The sequence below is a fragment of the Trichomycterus rosablanca genome, chromosome 17 (assembly GCF_030014385.1).
Source record: "Trichomycterus rosablanca isolate fTriRos1 chromosome 17, fTriRos1.hap1, whole genome shotgun sequence".
NCBI lineage: Eukaryota > Metazoa > Chordata > Actinopteri > Siluriformes > Trichomycteridae > Trichomycterus > Trichomycterus rosablanca.
In genome coordinates this window covers 10,475,205-10,489,977 of record NC_086004.1, presented here as the reverse complement: position 1 = coordinate 10,489,977, position 14,773 = coordinate 10,475,205, and the positions used below count along the sequence as shown (strand labels likewise).

At 40.3% G+C, this 14,773-nt stretch overlaps 1 protein-coding gene across 2 annotated transcripts in view; it reads right to left on the bottom strand.

Annotated features, from left to right (window-relative positions):
• Positions 1 to 14,773, bottom strand: part of sbf2 (SET binding factor 2) — a 143,782-nt gene that overhangs the window by 68,024 nt on the left and 60,985 nt on the right. The gene's annotated exons all lie outside the window — the stretch shown is intronic.

The window sequence follows — 14,773 nt, the reverse complement described above, 5'->3', positions numbered from 1 at the left end:
TTCACAAGGTTATATCGAACACAGTCATGGACAGTTTAGTATCTCCAATTCACCTCACTTGCATGTCTTTGGACTGTGGGAGGAAACCGGAGCACCCGGAGGAAACCCACGCAGACACTACACACAGAAAGGACTTGGACCGCCCCACCTGGGGATCGAACCCAGGACCTTCTTGCTGTAAGGAAACAGTGCTACCCACTTAGCAACCGTGCACAGTCATAGACAATTTTGTATCTCCAATTAACCTGACTGCATGTGTTCGGACTGTGGGAGGAAACCAGAGCTCCCGGAGGAAATCCACGCACACACAGGGAGAACATGCACACAGCAGTAAAAACTGAGGTGAAAAGCAGAACTTAAGATGTATATTTGTCACTGCCAAAATGGATTTGAATACCCATAATTAAACATTATAAACAGGTCGTCCTACAGCTGTAGCTGCAGTGGCCCTGCAGCACGTATGAAGCTCTTAGTAAGACATAGAGGAATGCAGGAAGCTGATGAGTCAGGATGCTTTATCTAGATACAATGTGCTACGTGCTCCTATAGGACTATAGATAAGTGTGAGTGCTGGACATGAGCAGGATCCATCTGCCTCTTTCACTTCATGCATCACAGCAAGGAATTAGCTGCCTGCTTTAAAAAAAAAAAAAAAAACATTCAAAAAGATGAATAAAATCTGTGATCATCAAGTTGAGAAAGTTATTAGTTTTTTTTGCAAAGGAATGAGCAAACAAACATGACTGGGCACTTGGCATGAACAGAGCCAAATCATTCCCTGTCCACCAGAGGAAAACATTTTTATATCAGAATGCAAGTCATAAAGCCCTTCTTGGCAAGGATGCCGAGATGAAGACGACAGACAGGGTAGCCGCCAAATGCCTTTGAAATACGGACGCTAAAATAACCCCGAAACAACAGGAGCATCTCTGCGACCCAGCTGCAGTGAAAATAATACATGACAGCATTCAATAAGGATTAAAGCTGATCTATGCCATGGTCTGACTTCTATCTTTCATCCCCTGTACAAATTGCATCTGCATAGTTTGAATCGTGCTTGCAATTACAGGGTTGCAACTGCCAATGAGTTTTGAAAAATCATCCTCCCCTCACAAAATCCCAACCTTCATTTCCACATTGAATCCGGGCTGATCTCAGTTTCCGTGTATAACTGCAACCAGAGGACCTTCAGCAACAACACGGATGCATTACATCTGGCTCCTCATCTGTACACCATGCCCACTCCTAATCTCCCTCAGCCATCCACCAACTCTATGAACTGGATAACAAATCAGCTCTCAATGCCTAGTGCAAAAGGGCTGCTGATTTGGTAGCTGCTGATTTCACACAGCAAATGTGCTTTACTGGATTCAGATCGGTGGACTTGGAGAGTACATTAAAGTGCACTGAAATAATAGTCGTTCAAAGAAGCACTTTAAGATGACGTAACGATGCACCACAAGACAGTTAAAAATCGATTCACATGTGTAACGATTCAAATCGGTTTACATGTACAACCCCTGGCAAAAATTATGGAATCACCACTCTTGGAAGATGTTCTTTCAATTGTTTAATTTTGTAGAAAAAAAAAAAAAATCACAGACATGCCACAAAACTATCATTTCTCAAACTGTCAACCCTCTGGCATTAAGAAACAATAAAAAAAGAAACAAATATAATAGTTGTGGTCAGTCACAATTGCTTTTTTTTAGATCAAGTAGAGGAAAAAAATATGGAATCACTCAAATCTGAGGAAAAAATTATGGAATCATTAGAAAACACTGCACCATTATTACTTTGTTGCACCACCTCTGGCTTTTATAATGGTTTAAACTCTCTGAGGCATGGAGTTAACTAATGACAAACAGTATTCTTCATCAATCTGCCTTCAACTGTCTCTTGCTGTTGCCAGATCAGCTTTGCAGGTTGGAACCTTGTCATTGACCATTTTCTTCAATTTCCACCAGAGATTTTCAAATGGATTGAGATCCGGACTATTTGCAGGCCATGCCATTGACATTATATGTTTTCTTGAAGGAAAGTTTTCACGTCCTTTGCCCTATGGCAAGATGCATTATCATCTTGAAAAATGAAGTCATCATCACCAAACATCCTTTCAACTGATGGAATAAGAAAAGCGTCCAAAATTTCAATGTGGACTTTGGCATTTATTGAAGACCATCTCCCCTGTGCCTTTACCCGACATGCAGGCCCATATCATCAACAACTGTGGAAATTAACATGTTTTCTTTAGGCAGTTATCTTCATAAATTTCATTGGACAGACACCAAACAAAAGTTCCAGCATCATCACCTTGCCCAATGCAGATTCGCGATTCATCACTGAAGATCACTTTTATCCAGTCACCCACAGTCCACGATTGCTTTTCTTTAGCCTACTTTAACCTTGTTCTTTTCTTTTTAGGTGTTAATGATGGCTTTTGTTTGGCTTTTCTGTATGTAAATCCCATTTCTTTTAGGTGATTTCTTACAGTTCAGTCACAGACATTGACTCCACTTTCCGGCCACTTGTTTCTCATTTGTTTTGTTGTGCATTTTCTGTTTTCAAGACATATTGCTTTAAGTTTTCTATCTTGATGCTTTGATGTCTTACTTGGTCTACCAGTATGCTTCCCTTTTACAACCTTCCCATTTTGTTTGTACTTGGTCCAGATTTTAAACACAGCTTACTGGGAACAACCAACATCTTTTGCGACATTCCACAATGATTTATCTTCTTGAAGGAGTTTTATAATCCTCTCATTTGTTTCAACTGACATATCTTGTGTTGGAACCATGATTCATGACAATCTGCTTTGTGCAACAGCTCTCCGAGGTGTAAGCACTCTTTTTAAACTGAAGAATAATTAGCAAATCTAATCTGCTGCAGATGTTTTGTTTTTAAACTGCAAATTACAGAGTGATTCCATAATTTTTTCCTCAGATTTGAGTGATTCCATATTTTTTTCCTCTACTTGATCTAAAAAAAGCAATTGTGACTGACCACAACTATTATATTTGTTTCTTTTTTTTATTGTTTCTTAATGCCAGAAGGTTGACATTTTGAAAAATGATAGTTTTGTGGCATGTCTGTGATTTATTTTTTTTCTACAAAATTAAACAACTGACAGAACATCTTCCAAGAGTGGTGATTCCATAATTTTTGCCAGGGGTTGTATAATGAATCGATATTCACTTTAAACAGCAGCACTGGCGCTATTCATCTCACCTGGTTGATGTCACATTTACATTTTCGGCATTTAGCAGACGCCTTTATCCAAAGCGACTCACATTACAGTTACAGTGTACAGTCTGACCAATTGAGGGTTAAAGGCCTTGCTCAAGGGCCCAACAGCAGCAACCTGGCAATGGCAGGGCTTGAACCAGCAACCTTCTGATTACTAGTCCAGTACCTTAATCACTAGGCTACAGCTTGCCCTGTGGTCACTACAGGGTTGCCAGGTTCGGAATTTTCCAGCCAAATTTATTTATGTGAGGATACTTTCTTTATTTGAATTATTCATTTATTTATTTAATGTGGGATTTGTTTTCAAATTTCATTTAAGTTTTTTTTACACAAAAAGGGAAACGTGCAGCATTGTTTGGCATAGTTTGTACCTACCTCAGAAATAAAAGGGAATTCATTATTTAAATAAATGAAAGATTTTATTTTATTTTTTAAAGAGAAATAATAAAAGGAAACGTCATAATTTGTCTTCAATTTCATTTTGTTAAAAAAAAAAACGGGAAAAAATCGTATCGTGAATCGCATCGCATAGTGGGTAGAGTGTATCGTTACATCCCTAATTGATATACTTCGGTGTTCTGTGCCATGCTTACACAGTGGATATATTCACGAAAGGAAGGGCAGGTAATTCTCATCTGTTAGTCTGTATTCCTTGTCAAGTGTTGATATTATACGTTGTTCTTTAGATCATTTTTATTCCAAAAACTTGAGTACTGTTTTAATTTTGGCTTCTCTTAGTCTTCTAGTCCCGTTGCTGTAAGTATTTAGAACATGCAGTTATATAGAGAGTATACAGTATAAAGACCTGTGATTTAAGACCTAAAATACAGATACATATTGGGGGTGCACAATTACTGACTGACAATCACTCTCCTGGGCCCTATTCATCAATCAAAAGGTACGACTCTTATTGAACTGATGATTTTAGTTGGTGGACCATTCCCAGCACCGCAAAGCACTGCAAATGTGTCCTTCTGAAACGTGTTAAATATTTACTCAGGGCACCTGGGAATAACATGCAGCTATAATCAGTAGTTTGTTCAGGCGGCATGATGGGTCAGGCCAGGACTTCTGGTGGATTCTGCTGTTTACCTGTTCCTACTGATTAACATCCTGAGCTTTACATGGGAATTATTCACATTACAAGTTCACAGTGCATTTCTGTTCTGCATTACCAATACCCCTCTGACTACAGGACACATACAGATTGTATGAGTGTTCTGAGAGGAAGACCTGCTGTCCCAAATCCTCTATTATATGGCAGAACTGAAGCTGTTTTTCGATGAGAATATCACTCCGTCCTATGGGCTTGGCAGAGTCTGTTCAAACAGTTTATTTCTAGAGTAGATAGCTAATGGGTTTTTGGAACACCAGGGTTAAAATTAGTGCTCATAGTTTACACTAACATTTCAGAAATATTAGTAAGCTCATTGTTTCTGTTTTTCTTTCTTTTCTTTTGGCTGTCTTTGTACATTTAGTGGTTGCTACAGTGGATCACACTGGTCCACAAACCTGAATTGTCACAGTTCTTATGCCTGATGCATTTACGTTTTCTGCATTTAGCAGACACCTTTATCCAAAGTGACTTACAGTACAGTGACAGTATACTGTCTGGCAGTGGTAAGGCTTGAACCAGCGACCTTTTGATTACTAGTCTTGAACCTTAACCACCAGGCTAGAACTGCCTGATGCATTTCCCGATGCGACTCTTCACTCTCACTAACAAGTGCATCTCCCAATGACTAGGCTGTTTGACCTCTCCACCACCGGCCAAACGAGATGCCCAACCAGCCAATAGTGCTGCTGAGATTTTAATCATGGATCTAATCAGTAGTAGGCCAGCATGATTTATGACTTGTGCCATTGGGATAAACTGGAACAAACTGCATTTGTTAAGTAAAAAGAACATGTATTGACTTAACAGTACAATCACATCCAGAAACTTATAAACTCTAGCCTTGTCTGTTAATTATTTCAACCAGACAATCCAATATTGCACTTCCAGGTTCAATATGATCACTGCTCTATTAGGACCAACTCAGACAGAGGAAAACCACTACTATGTTAGAAGTATAGGAGATGTTATGGTTCTTGTCTGTAATTGAACTGCCAGTTCACGAAACCCTGGAGTCGACTTGTTTACAAGCAAATCAATAATCAAGGGAAAAGCTTTTGAATAAATGATAAACTATCATTTTTAATGTAGAAAGTGTGATGTAGGCATGGAGTAGACAATAAGCTCCAACCTTCATTAAGAAACACAACAAACGCAAATGTAAATGCAATGAGTGAACCACAATAAATCCAAACCTTTATTAGATGTGCATGTATATCCATAAAGTATTCAATCACTCCCTTTCTTAACCGCTTATCCAATCACAATCGCGGGGGGGGGGAGCCTATCCCAGCTTTTCAATGGGCGCAAGGCACACAGTAACACCCTGGGCGGGGCGCCAGTCCATCACAGGGCAGATACACACACACACACACCCATTCACCTACAGGGCAATTCAGTGTCTCCAGTTAACCTGACTGCATGTTTTTTGGACTGTGGGAGGAAATCGGAGCTCCAAGAGGAAACCCACGCAGACACTGGGAGAACATGCAAACTCCACACAGAAAGGACCCGGACCGCCCCACCTGGGGATCGAACCCAGGACCTTCTTGCTGTGAGGCGACAACGATACCCACCGAGCCACCGTGTCGCACTCCATAAAGTATTATCATACAAAATGTAAGACCACCTAAGATACACTAGTCTTTCATAGGCTTAGATAAAAATATCTGTAATCTTTCTTTTGTTTTTGCAAAACAGAGCCAGCATGCAAGGGAATGAAGCTCTATAGCTTCAAATGACGTAGGTACGGCATGTTATGGTTAGTGATGCCTCAGCTGTGTTAGTTCTATTTCTTGACACAGCTTAATGAACAGCCTACTTTTGTTTTCGGATTATTAATCACTTGCCTGAATTAGAAAAAGGCTTTTAGTCTGGAAATTCCCCATAAAGTGACTACAAATGAAAGTGAAATGTTTTTCGGCAGAATTAACTGATAGCTGAGTAAATCACTATCAAAACCCCCATCATTTTGGTCATTAACTTCTCTGACAAGAACAAGAATGAAGAAAATCTATCAATGCTATTACCAGAAGCATCAACGTAACCGTGCAAACCACTAGTAGTAAACAAGACCACAGGCGGAAAAAACACGGTAGGCTCTGTCCCAAAAACTCAAGTCATCCCATTGTGCAGGAAATGGCTGGGATGCCAGAATGTGTGTGTAGTCGAACCCCCTGAAGGATTTGTGCTTGTCTTTTGCAACATCCTTCCCCAGAGCTGGTCATAGCCACAGTTAGCACCCACGCACCAGACCCATAAACACAACAGGAAGGTCCGACCAACAGTTTGCTAGTAGTGAAAAAAGTTTTGCAGTACCACAAACCATACAAATAATTTAGTTATTTATTAGGATTTTAACGTCATGTTTTACACTTTGGTAACATTCATGACAGAAACGGTGGTTACTCGTTACACAAGATTCATCAGTTTACAAGTTTAATGTCAAACACAGTCATGGACAATTCTGTATCTCTAATTCACCTCACTTGCACGTCTTTTGGCTGTGGGAGGAGCTCCTGGAAGAAAAACCAGGCAGACACGGGGAGAACATGCAAACTGTGTCTGAACATGCAAACTCCACACATAAAGGACCCGGACCGCCCCACCTGGGGATCGATTTTATTTATTTATTAGGATTAGGTACACTTTGGTTACATTTATGACAGAAACGGTAGTTATTCATTACACTCGGTTCATCAGTTCACAAGTTTAATGTCAAACACAGTCATGGACAATTTTGTATCTCCAATTCACCTCACTTGCATGTTTTTGCTCCCGGAGCAAACCCACGCAGATATGGGGAGAACATGCAAACTCCACACAGAAAGGACCCGGACCGCCCCACCTGGGGGATCGAACCCTGGACCTTCTTGCTGTGAGGCGACAGTGCTACCCACTGAGCCAAAATGACGCCCTTCACACAAATAAATATCTGTGTCCACAGCTCGTAAAATTCAGAGTCGCCCACGTGTTTTTGCTACTAGTATTTTAATTGAGTGTATTAATTAATTAAGTGTATAAGTGAACAGATGCTCTGTGGCTCTGAAAATTCAGGAACAGTTGTCACAAGCATGTGGTCATTGATTCAGCATATCCTAATAACGTTCCATCATGAATTGTTGTATTTTATTCCCTTTTCTGAACCGGTGTTCACACTAGAAGGCACGCGGACAAGTTTGTCAGTTCACAGCTCGTGCTTAATGTTCTGGATACGAACTGCAGGGCTGTTGCAAGAGCTCAAACATGATTAAAGACTTTGCACATGCCCTACATAAATCAGCTGATTTAATGCACACTTGGGTATACAGTAGATTGTCCAGAAAGAGTTGCGGTCACAGGCTTTATAGAAGTCGATCGGAGAGTGAAAAGTACAAATCTTTCCACCCCTGTGATTAATATAATTTCACCTCTGATCTAATGTACAGCGTGTATCTTAATAAAGCTCGTTCTTTCCTGGAAGAGTATGTTTGGTTCAAATCAGCATGCTGACCGAACACAAGCTTATCACCTACAGTGAAAACCAAGCCGACCACCGGGACATATGGATCCCATAATGCCTTGACCTTTTTACTAGAATGTGTGAAGGAATGTGTGGCAGTTTAACAGCCTGTTCATTCATGCTAATTACTAATTACACAGCATTGGTACACTGGTGTGCTGGAATCCCACAGAATAGAAAGCTGACAGGTTAAAAGTGAGAAACTGGATCCTACGCACCAGTGTTTGTCAGTGTGAGTTCAGCATTTCTAATCGCCAAGGTCACTACATGCACATACGCATAAACAAGTACTGGCACCACCACTGGGTGTCATATATCAGCACTTTTTGAGCTCACCTTCTCTTTTCAGATAGGAAAGAGGCAAGGCGGTGCGTAAGGCAAGCATAAGACCTAAAAACAATTAGAGAGGACGCCAGGTTAACTGCTAATTTTGTTTCCCTACAGCACATTCAGGACAAACCTACTGACCTTGGCTTCCCACAAAGGCTGGAATCATAATCAAGTGTCTAAAACATATTAGGATCTTTGAAAACAGATGTCTTGAAATAATACAGGAGTGAATAGAGGTGCAACATTAGCTACAGTAGGAACCCAGACTTAAAAATTCTTGAAATGTTTTGGCTGAACCTAGTAAATATTTAGACTGCACATTCTAACATATCTACAGTGTAACCAGCATGTGCCACCCTTTCAATAACAAAGCCTACTTGCCTACCTCAAGGTTTCTTCCTGTAATTTTAAGGGAGTTTTTCTTTGGCACTGTCACCCATGGCTTACACAATAGGAGTTTTTGGTCTGTTGGTCCTGGATTCTGTAAAGTTGCTTGGAGACAATGTTCATTGTAAAAAGCGCTATATAAATACATTTGACTTGACTTGACAATCTGGGTGTGTTCAAAAATACACCTCAACCTCCCTTTTCACTTATAACTAAGCCTGTGAAATGTAAAAAATGATTAATTATTGTCATGAACCACTTTATTCTGGTCAGTGTCGCCAAAAAGTCGGATTGTACGGGAAAAACACTAGGTGCAAGGTAGGAATACTATGGACAGGGCACCAATCACAGGGCTTTGATATCTGGACACCTAACCATGGGTTTGATAGACATCCCATTTCAGAACTGTGAACAATAATATTAATATGTGAGTTGAGGACAGCCCTCCATTACTGAGAAAAAAAAACAAATGCTAACAGGTAAAATGAATTATATATAATAAATAATTAGGGATGTAACAATGCACCACAAGGCGGATAATAACCGATTCAAAAATTCGATATGAATCGATATTCACTTTAAACAGCAGAGAGCACTGGCGCTATACACCTCGGCTGGTTGACGTCACTGGCGCTATACGGCTGGTTGCCAGATTCAGGGGTTTTCTGCCTAATTGAGCTTAATTCCAAATTGTTTTGCAATATTTGTACCTACCTCAGAAATAAAAGAACATTCATAATTTAGATAAATAAAAGATAATCACAAACACAGTATTTTATTTTCTTTTTTTAAGAGAAATAATAAAAGGAAACTTTGTCATAATTTGTCTTTAATTTCAGTTTTTAAAAAATCGGGGGAAAATCGTATTGTGAACCCAGTATCATGAATCGCATATCATCATGGGTAGAGTGTATCGTTACATCCCTATAAATAATGTGTGATATATGTTAGGGGGTGGTCATTTACCTATTCTAAAACCTCCCTATGCAAAAAGCAAGGTCCATAATGACATGGGTGGACAAATGTAGTGTGAAAGAACTCCACTGGCCTGTGCAGATCCATGACCTCAAGTCCACTGAACACCTTTAGAATTTACATTTTTGTCATAGAACTTAACTTTTTTTTTCTCATCAATCATCAATGCTCCTATCCCAGCAGACATACTCCACAAACCTGTGGAAAGTCATTCCATAAAACTGAATATTGCAATTCTATGCACAAAACGGGTGTGTGTGGGGATGGATGGGAGTTTATGTGCTACAAAAGACAGTGGTAGTTTAGGGGTTAAGGTAGTGGACTAGTAATCAGAAGGTTGGGACTTGAGCAAGGCCCTTAACCCTCAATTGCTTACACTGTATTCAATCGTGAGTGTTAGTCATTTTGGGTAAAAGCATCTACTAAATGCCACAAATGTTAGTCAACACCAATGGGTTTAAAACTTTACTTACTTTACTTTTATAGTGATTTTAAAAAACCGAAAGATGCTTACAATTTTCAGTACACAAAGCATCACAGACAACAAGTGCATACAAATGAGAGTACATACAAGGAGGCAGGGAAAAGACCTGATGGAGGGGCAGTGAAGAGGTATGTTATGAGATGTCCAATGAGTTTATGTTCAGGTATCCACATTCCTTTGGCCATTCAGTGTATTTTCTTCAATGTGATATTTGATATTCCTTATTTATTAATGCAGTTATTCCTGGAAGGTTTGAGGTTGAATTACAGAATCGTACTACAGGTGGCTACATTTTAGTGCAAATCTACGTGAGCTTTCCAAACGCCAGCAGCACGCCTATAAAACAAATCTGACCAAAAAAGACTAATGGTTACAGTGTGTTACGGTTAAATCAAGTGTGTGAAGGTTTCAAACCGTAACCTTGTCTGTATGAAATAGGGATCTCTGCTACATTTGGTGTGGACATACATTCCTCAAAACAGAGGGAATATTTATCACGAAAAAGGGCCCCCAAATGCAGAAATGGCTCAACCTACCCTTAGCTTCCAAAGCCATCGTGCACTGAACCCACTGGCCTGTCGTATATAAATCCTATACTATCAGTGCACTAGCTTAAACTAGCTAGTATCAGCCAAGTGGTTTTCATTACAATGTATCCACGTGCCACTAACCAGAAAAAGCTGGTCTTGACACAAGACGCCAGCTCAAGGATGCTCCAGCTGAGCCATGGCTGGGATGAAGGGGCCCACTGTACATTCTACAACATGCTATCTTAATCATCCCTAACGTGTTCCGTGTTATATTGTAGACGCAACCTTTACCCTAAAACAGCAGAGGGTCTGTTAAACTATATGACGTCAGGTTAATTTGTAAAGAGGAATGGCCATTTAACCCTTATTGCTTACTAAGACTCATACTAGTAAAGTCTGAATAAATGTTATTCTATGTTGTTCGACAGGTGTCGTATTGTACCTATGTAAAGCGCAAGTGTTGGACATCTTATGTCAAAAACTATATTTCTGCACACTCTAGCTATAATTAGGTCCTTAAAAAATTAGACTTGTTTTTTAAAAATCACAAAATTTACGGATTTTTTTAAAGAAAAAAGCCACATTTCAGTGCAGTCATTAAATTACACTCATTAATTGAATGATAGAATAAATAGAAGCTACAATAATCAGCACAGCCTACCTTAACAGAGTTTTCTAAACTCAGTTACCCGAGTCGTGTTTTTAGCTGCCTTAGACTTTGACATCTTGGAAATATTGTCTAATCGATTGCTAGTGTAACCGAGCGTCTTTAGACTTTAGGTAAGTTTATAAAGAAAGAAATAAACTGTACATAGACAGACTATCGGGAGCATAATACTTTACTGGCTTGTTCTTTTGAGGCGCAGCACAGACTATGAAGAGATGATCGTGTGTGTAGAGAAGCACACTTTTCCACCGATTATGCAATACAAAATGCACTCAATACATCAGCACGTACATCAAACATTGTCAGCACACGACACCACAGAAAGGTCCGTTACACTAACTTAATTGCCGTATGATTGCTAGGACCACCTCATATTGCGTACTGCGTCTCAAATTTCATACACTGCACAAATGAAAAAATGTTAAATCGCTAAATGCAAACCATACATTTTGAATTTCACAGCAAATTGGATATTACACAGGAAACGGCTCATTTTACGGCCGTGAATTAAGTAGGGCCTTAGCTATGATCAAAAAGGAGGATTAGCAAAGTTAAAACAAAAAGGAGGGCACCCAGGTGGCGCAGCGGGATATTCCGCTAGCACACCAGCGACGAGATTCTGAACTCCTTGGTTCGAAACTCATTGGCTGGGCGCCATCTCGCGGGTTTAACTGGCAGTGCCTGCAGCAGACATCTGGACATCTGCTAGGGCAGGATGACCGGACTATGTGGGTGGGGTCTTTAAACGCTGTGTAAGGACCCTGATTGGCAGATAGAGAGGCACCTGTGCAGAGTGCATAGGTGAAAAAGGGTTCCACTAAGGGCTGCGCGTGGGTCGAAGGAGGCGTGAGCAGCAATATACCCACCTCGACTGCAATCAGATTGACTACACTAAATTGACTACGCTAAATTGGGAGAAAATGCTTAAATAAAAAATACAAATAAATAAAACAAAAAGGAGTTTTGCAAGTTAATTTTCAGATATTTAAAAAAAAGAAAAACTGTGCGCATACCTAGAACAGAACCACAATCTAGTTAGTCCGTGTTTCCATCAACTTGCATCAATGTGATGAATTGTTCAGATGGCTACTAGCATGTGTTCTATGCATCACTGGACAAAACGTTATATAAGAGATCTGCATAACAGCATCAGTTTCAAATTCTGTTTTCATTTAAAATAGTTCTGTCTGAGTACACTGCACAGCTGTTCCTAGAAAATATAAACCACACATGGACGAGCTCTCTTCAAAATAATGATTAAAAAAAACCCACAAAAGCACAACAGGCATTCTTGACTGACTTGCATGTTTTACGTTAGATAAACTGACACTCATACTGGTTTAATTCATAGCTCAGTCTAATCACCGTCCACACTGCACTGATACACATGATACCTCTTTTGCAAGGATACAGGCTTGACCAAGAGGGTCAGGATTAAAATGAGGTGGCATACCAAAGTCTTTCCAAACACTTGCGCCGAGGGCAAAAACACACCGGAGAGCGCATATTTGACCTCGCTTCATATACATGACCTGTTAACTGCTTGAGGTGCAATGTCTCTGCCTGCTTTTACAACTCCCATATCCAGTGACCTGCAGTGCTGTGCACACGTCCACTCGGCTGCAGATGTTGAGACTAACAGCCTCGCTGGTTCAAAACACCAAAATATGCCAGGAACTCAGAGCGACTTCATAAAAGCTCCACTGGTAAAATGCAGCCACGCTGTTAAAATCCCCCAACCTCATGATGTAAAGCTGTAAAACAAAGGGCTACCAGCAGGACCTCATTATGACCTGATTGATGGAAACATGACGGTTAATAGAAGCATACTACCTTTGCTCTGAACAGGGAGAGCCATTTCATATACAGAGTGACACGCTATGCCCTTTGCAGACAATGCACAATCTCTCAGGCACGGCCAACCGTGCCACCCGTGCACCCTTATCTGCTGCTAGTTTAGAAACGCATTGATCCTCCACCCAGAACTCACTTGGGGAAGATACACATCAAGGCTCTTTCTTGTACCAGCACCCAAGTGGTGACACTCCGTATATGATACGGCTCTCCTCATTCAGAGCGAGGGTAGTGCAAATGGAAGTTTATTCCCAAGTGGTGGAACGAACTTCCTCTGTCTGTCCGAAAAATACGATTAAAAACCCACCTCTTTACCAAGCACTTAAGCTAATAACTACTCGTACATGTAAAAAATGGTTCTAACAGGGTTTCAGCAAATTTGTGTTCTTGGACGGTTGTTTACTTAAACTAGTAGGGAAATGTTTACTGTGGAAGCACTTCTGTAAGTCGCTCTGGATAAGAGTGTCTGCTAAATGCCGAAAATGTAAATGAAATCACAGCTTTCTGTCTTAATTTGCATTGTAGCAAATAAGCAGGGAAAATCTATCTATTTATCGACCCACCCACCCATCCGCCCACCCATATCTACCCATCCATCCACCTCCATCCATCTGTCTATCTACACTAGCCCACTACCGCTGACATCCTGGTTTAAATCTCAGCACGATTGATTGATTGATTAGTTTTTAGCGCCGTACTGACACACTTGCTTCTTCACTTTGTGTCATTTAAAACGAATTATAAAAGATGTTTTAGATTTAAATATTTCGTGTCTCGTTTTCATTAAAAAACCTCAGTCTTTCTGAGTTTAGTGATTTGTAGTCTACCAGTATGTGTTTGATTGTTAGTCTCTCTTTACATCCATGGCAGGTTGGAGCATCCTCCCTAGTGAGGAGATGCTTGTGTGTTAGCTTAGTGTGTCCGATTCGGCATCTTGTGAGGATGGCTTGGTTTAGTCGACTGTCCATTCTAGTGTGGGTTTGTCCTACTTTTGTTTCTCGTACAGTTTGTTTTGTGGTTTACTGTCCCATTCATTCTGCCATTTGTTTTTAAAGAATGAAGATATTTGGAAAGGCATCTCTGGGGGGAATGGGTCGTGTGGTGATCGTGTCTGCAGTGTTCTGGCGATCAGATCCGCTCGATCGTTTCCTTGGGATCCAGCAGTAGACTACATTATATTCCTGTTCTTGTAATTCTTTATCTTTTCTCAGTATTTCAGAAATAATGAGGTGATCTGTGTCAAGGTGTTCCAAGTCTTTTAGGCATGATTTTGAGTCTGTAAAAATAAGGAATTTTTTTAAGGTTGCTTGTTTGGATATATTCTAGGGCTAATAATAGAGCATAGCCTTCTGCGGAGAATATGGAACTGTAGTTTGGTAATTGTATGCTGTGTTGGTAGTTTGCGGATGTGATTGCTGCTGTGACTCTCGTTTCAGTTTTGGATCCATCTGTGTAGATTGTCATATGGTGTGGGAAACATTCTCTGGTTTCTAGGAATAAACGGTGGTATTCATTTGAGTGGGTGTTTTGCTTTTGTTTTTCCGCCAGTTTCAGTATGATTTTTGGTGTTTTATAGTCCCAGGGGGGTATTAGCTGATGGGTCTGATTCAGTGAATCCATGTGAAGCTCTGCACGAACATGATTGGTTAATGTCCAGGGAGGTGGGGTGGGGTTGGTATTAGTC